Raw genomic sequence first — 6,000 nt, 5'->3', positions numbered from 1 at the left:
AAAAGCTATAGCAAATCTGGACAGCATACTAAAAAGCAGAGCTGTTGACAAAGATACATATTGTCAAAACTATGGTTTTTCCAGTAACAACGTATGGCCATGACAGTTGGACTATAAGGAAAGCTGAATGCTACAGAATCGATGTTTTCAAATTGTGACGCTGGAGAAGACTTTTGAAAGTCCCTTGGACAGCAAGGAGATCAAATTAGTCAACTCTTAAAGAAATTAATTCAGACTGTTCACTGGAAGATCAGTTACTCAAAGTGAAACTTAAATACTTTGGTCACATAATGGTAAGACAGAATTCATTGGAAAAGGCCCTGATATTGGGAAAGATTGAAGGCAAGAAAAAAGGATAGCAGAGGATGAGCTGAATAGATGTTGTCTTGGAACAATGTACATGAATTTGGGCAGACTTTGGGAGATAGTGGAGGGTAGAAGGGCCTGGTGTGCTTTGGTTCATGAGGTCACAAAGAGTCATCAGGACTGGATAAATCAACAACAACCACCTTCTTGTGAGTACATGGAGTGTACAGTAGCTGCCATGCAAGCTCACTAATCTATCTCCTCATTTGAAATGTAAGTCAATCAGAATACTTAGGGAGGAGCTGAGATGTAATGCCTCATCCCTTTTGGGAGATGTAGACCCATCAGAATTGTCTTGCTCTTATTACAAAAAGTTGTCTTTAAAAGTATTAGGGTTTGAATCCCTGGGGCTAGTCCCTTATGGCCAGCCCATCAACGTGTTTCTGCCTTGATTTTTAAAATAAACTTCTTAATTTTCTCACCCTGAATTTTGCCTCTTTACTCAGGCTGAAGGCCTAAGTATAGAATTTTCCTTTCAACAGGACCTACTTCTCAGTGTTGTTATGAGGATAGAATGAGATAATACTTGTAAAGTACCTTGAAAAACCTTAATGCTACCATCATCTTTATTATTCTATATGAGGAAATTAAGTTCTAGGAAGGTTAAATGACTTACATAAGGTTGCCTTTGAGGCTTTTCCTCACCAACCCATCTAATATGAGAAAACAGCATAGACAGGGTTGAAAGTTTGGGAACCCCAACATCCTGAGCCAATGGGGAGAACAGCTTGTTAAATTTTATTGTGGACATTTACACCTCAGAAATTGACAAATGCTAGAAATGAGGGCTTTATTTATTGTTTTATTAATTATAGACTTAAGAAAGTGATGGAGCAATGTTAATAAAGCAGATTGAGCTTAAAAATGTATAGTGGCACTTTTTTTTCTCCAGAGAGAAGGTTGTGGAACATTTACCAATATGTTCCTGTGGAGCTGTCTGATAGTTATTGGGAAAATAGCCATTACCTGTCTAATCTGCAGAGATTAAATTATGGAATGTGTATCATAAACTAGGGCAAAGTTTCGTACTGAGGGAACTAAGCCCCAGGGCTAGAAATGGAGTGCAAAGCAAGGACTAAGCCTGAGTCTGGCTAGAGAGAAGGGAATCCTCAGTCAAGACTCCAAAGCAGAGGTTCTTAATTTTCTTTTTTTAATCATTGAATCCTCAGAAGTCTGGTGAACATTATGATCTCCTTTTCAGAACAGTGTTTTTAAATTCACAAAATATACCAGAAACCAATCATACTGAAATACAAAATCAAATTTTAAAAAGTTCCCAAATCCCAGGTTAAAAATGCCTGCATGAGGAGCAGTTAGGTGGCGCAGCAGATAGAGTACTGGCCCTGAAGTCAGGAGGACCTGAGTTCAAATTCAGCCTCAGACCAAACACTTGACACTTACTAGCTGTGTGACCCTGGGCAAGTCACTTAACCCTGATTACCTAAAAATTTTTTTTCAAGTGCCTGCATGAGAGAATAAGACAGAAAACCCTGAGGGTAGATTTTTGCTGGTTCCCATGTAAGAATTTCTGCCTTTTCTAAAAAGATCTTGAAAAAGTCTTAGAATTGGGAGACTGAGAGATTTATATTATAAAATGTAGGTGATTTTAAAAAGTAGAAATCATTAAAAAAAAATGAAGCCAATAGACTTTAAGCTTAAAATAAAGCATGGCAGAATCTGTTCTGAGAAAGTCAGATGATCTAGAAATTATAGATGATGGAAACTACAGACAAGCAGCAGCTAGAGTCCAGAAAGTACGTGGGGACAATGAGTCAAACAGAAAGGGGGCTAATAAAAACAACATACCAAAGACTACGCATGCATCCGGCTAAACTGTACCCAGCACTGACTGTATAACAGTATCAGGCAAGCAGGTGGTTCAGTGGATAGAGTGTTGACCCTGGGGAAAACCTGAGTTTAAATCCAGTCCCATTTGGGATTTTCTTGGCAAAGATACCAGAGTGTTTTGCCATTTCTATCTCTGACGCATTTTACCGATGAGAAAATGGGGCCAACATGGTTAAGCAACTTGCCCAGGGTCAAATAGCCGGTAAGTATTTGAGGCCATGTTTGAACTCAGGTCTTCTTGACTCCAGTGCTCTATCCACTGTGCCACCTAGTTGCCCAAAGGAAAACTATGATGATGTAAAAAAACAAAAGATATTAATAAAATTTTATTAAAAAAAAAAGAGACACATCAGCAGGTCTGTAGCATCAGAGGTTGAATTGCTTCTCCATGTACATGGCCTTGCAACCCTCCACATGTACACCCTGGAATACCACATGAGTTTCTGTTGACCAGTGAAACCAGTTTGACTGGTATAGCCCCAGTGCCATTTTTCACTCTCTTGATGGAATGGCACTGTTAGGGTTAAGTTTCCTACTTCCCTTTTCTTTATTCCTCCTTCTCTGCTCCTCATTCTTTCTTAGATAATTTAGAAAATTCCTTAACTTTACTGGTCCTGTAGTTAACAGGGCAATCTCCTGTTGCCATTGTGTCAAAAAAATTAATACATTTGAGCCCAGGGGTATTCAAATGCAGTAAAGAGATGTATCCCTCCCCCACTACCTAGGAGACAGACATCTCTATTTGCCGCTGCTCTTTTCCTCCCCTCCCCCATTCCACCCATAGCAGTTTGTGAAAGCTATGTCTACTCATCAGTATGCTTCATCTCAATTCCCCTGTTCCCTATATGAAGAAGGGGGGGGGAGTAAGTTGTGAATCTCACAAGTTTGACTGGGAGCTTCACTCAGTAGAATCAACTGAGGTCTTCACAATATGAGGTGTCTATGTCTATTGAAAGTCCTTTTCTTGCCATGGCTAGGTAAATCTCTTTTTATTAACTGTCAGATAACTTGTGAGCATCTCATTTTGTTTAAGTATCAAACCTAAACTACCATGGGACTGGACTAATTCAGACCCAGCCCAGAACATGGTTACATGTTCATTTTTGTTTGGGGTTTTTTTTTTTTTGGCTAGGCAATGGGGTTAAGTGACTTGCCCAGAGTCACACAGCTAGTAAGTGTTATGAAGCCAGATTTGAACTCAGGTCCTCCTGAATCCAGGGCCGGTGCTCTATCCACTGCACCACCTAGCTGCCCCATGTTCATTTTAACTTATTATGCTATATGGTGTAAGATGTTCATCTAAATATAATTTTTGCTGAACTAGTTTCCTGTTTTTCCAGCAATTCTTAGCAAATATGGAATTCTTTAGTATTCAGATCATATATTCATTTTAATATACCTTAGAGGATGATTTTTATGATGATTTGTCCTCTTTGCCATTAGTGTATGTCTGTGAATATTTTATTCATTTATGTACATGTATGAGTGAGAATAATTTTACTGCATTTTTCTATTTTTTTCTCTTTGGTTTTTAGAATTTATTTATTTTTAAAAGTATTTTATTGATGCCTTTTGTTTTTATATTACAGCAATACCATGATCCCCTTCCCCAGACTGATGAGAAAGAAAAACGATATTAAATAAAAACATCTCAAACAGTGGCTATCTGATACCTTAAAAGTAGAAATACATGTTCATAAAACAGAAAGAATGGAAATATAGTTGATTACCTTGGAGAATTTCCAGTTCTAACTCTACCATTCAATTTCTTTGCATGGGAATCTTCTAACTTAAAAATATTAGGAAGAATAGATACACAAATCATAAAGGAAGAAATTGGAATGAAATTTCAATTGGAAGAAATTATAGCTTTTTTTTTCTTTCCCTCCCCCCCCCTTTTTTTAGGCAATTGGGGTTAAGTGACTTGCCCAGGGTTGCACAGCTAGTAAGTGTCAAGTATTTGGTCTGAGGCCAGATTTGAACTCAGGTCTTTCTGACTTCAGAGCCAGTGCTCTATCCAGTGCGCCACCTCGCTGTCCCGAAATTACAGCTTTTTAGAGTCGGTTTGGTTGACTAGATCCATCTTCCTCTGGCACTTCTTCCCTTATATAAACATTGTGGTGAAGGCAGCCATAGGGCTTGTGGCTTGTTTACCACATGTGACACATTCTGCTACATATAATAATCACATATAGAATAGATCAGAACTATATGATCAGTTACTGTCTAGTGTAGTTTATCTGAATTATGGGCATAGATGAGTTTGCCTCCAGATTTTCTTTTTTTGGCAGGGAAATTGGAAGAGGGAGGAAGATGGATCTAGTCAACTTGAAATTTAGGTGGCAAGAGTATAGTGATGGAACTTTTGCTTCTTCTCTTCGAGAACTGTATCCTGGAGACTTGGCAGCTTTCTGGGCAGCCCTCTTAGAGTTTTTGCATAGACTATTTGTCAAGGCCTGTATGAGGACTGTTAGAGTTGATGAGGTCTTCCAGGCCATGTACCTAAGGGAATGCATCATGATATAGTAGAAAGAGTACTAGATTTCAATCCAGAGGGCCTCAGTTCATATCTTAGTTCTACCAATTTCTACTTCTGTGAATTTGGACAGATTACTTTACTTCTCTGTGTTTCTGACCTTCATCTATAAAATAAGAGGGTTGTATTGTTATGTGACCTCTCACTTCCCAGTTCTATACATATGATACCAAACCTCCTCCTTCTCCTACATGTACTTCTTCTGCTCTGATGCTAGCGTTCACAGTCACCAGAACCACTTCCTCTCCTCCCATGCTCTAGCACAAGTTGACTTCTGACTAACACCCGCCACTTATCAAATGTCATAGCATTCTACTGACTTCTTAATGTTCTGAAATCACCCTGTGTAGTTGCAAGCAACGACTAACCTCTCTAGCAGCCACTCCGATAACAGTAGGAGGTGCGAAGATGATCTTTTTGCATAAGTAACAAAACTTGCACATCTCTCCCCTTCTTGGTCATGTTGCATCTCACACTCCTGGCAGTGTTTCCATTATGAAGATCTATGTTGTCAACTTTTCCCTTCATGAGGGGAGTGACCCTTCTTCATGTCTCATAGAGAACCCTAGATTTTACAAGGATGTCTACCTTTTTAGAGATCAATGCAAGCCAAGTACTTGCAAGGGTGGATGACTGGTTGCTGTATTGTCTTCCTATAGGGTGGTGGTTCTGCATAGGAAAAGGTTTGGATGGTACAAACTTGATGAGCAATTTTGTCAGCTGCATGAAGCTTACCACAGGAATTATTACTCAAAACAAAATCATGAAATGCAGATGATCTTCACTGATCGCCTTATTTGGGATGCTCTATAGGATCCAAACCTGCCCATTTTTCAGAGAGAATGGAGGAGACCTTGAACTTCCTAGGGTAGCACTAATTCATTTTTTATTTGTTTTTGTAATTTATTTTATTTTATTTTTTAATTTATGGAATTAATTTTTAATTTATGGAATTTATGGAATAAAACAAGCATTTCCATAACAGTACAATAAAAAATAAAGATTGCACATGAAACTGCAAATCTGCTATGCACAATTTGCTAATTTCAAATACACAACAAAATTATCTTATAAATTTCTTTTTTTCTTCCCCATCTCCCCCACCCTAGAGGTAGCTACCATTAGACACAAAAAGGCATATATATGTAAAATTATTCTATATGTATTTCTATTTATCAGCTTTTTCTCTGGATGCAGATAGTGTCTTTCTTCATATGTCCTTTATAGTTAATTTGGGTATTTATAATTAT

The sequence above is a fragment of the Phascolarctos cinereus genome, unplaced genomic scaffold (assembly GCF_003287225.1).
Source record: "Phascolarctos cinereus isolate Bilbo 61053 unplaced genomic scaffold, phaCin_HiC Scaffold_1;HRSCAF=81, whole genome shotgun sequence".
Classification (NCBI taxonomy): domain Eukaryota; kingdom Metazoa; phylum Chordata; class Mammalia; order Diprotodontia; family Phascolarctidae; genus Phascolarctos; species Phascolarctos cinereus.
This window is presented reverse-complemented; position numbering follows the sequence as displayed.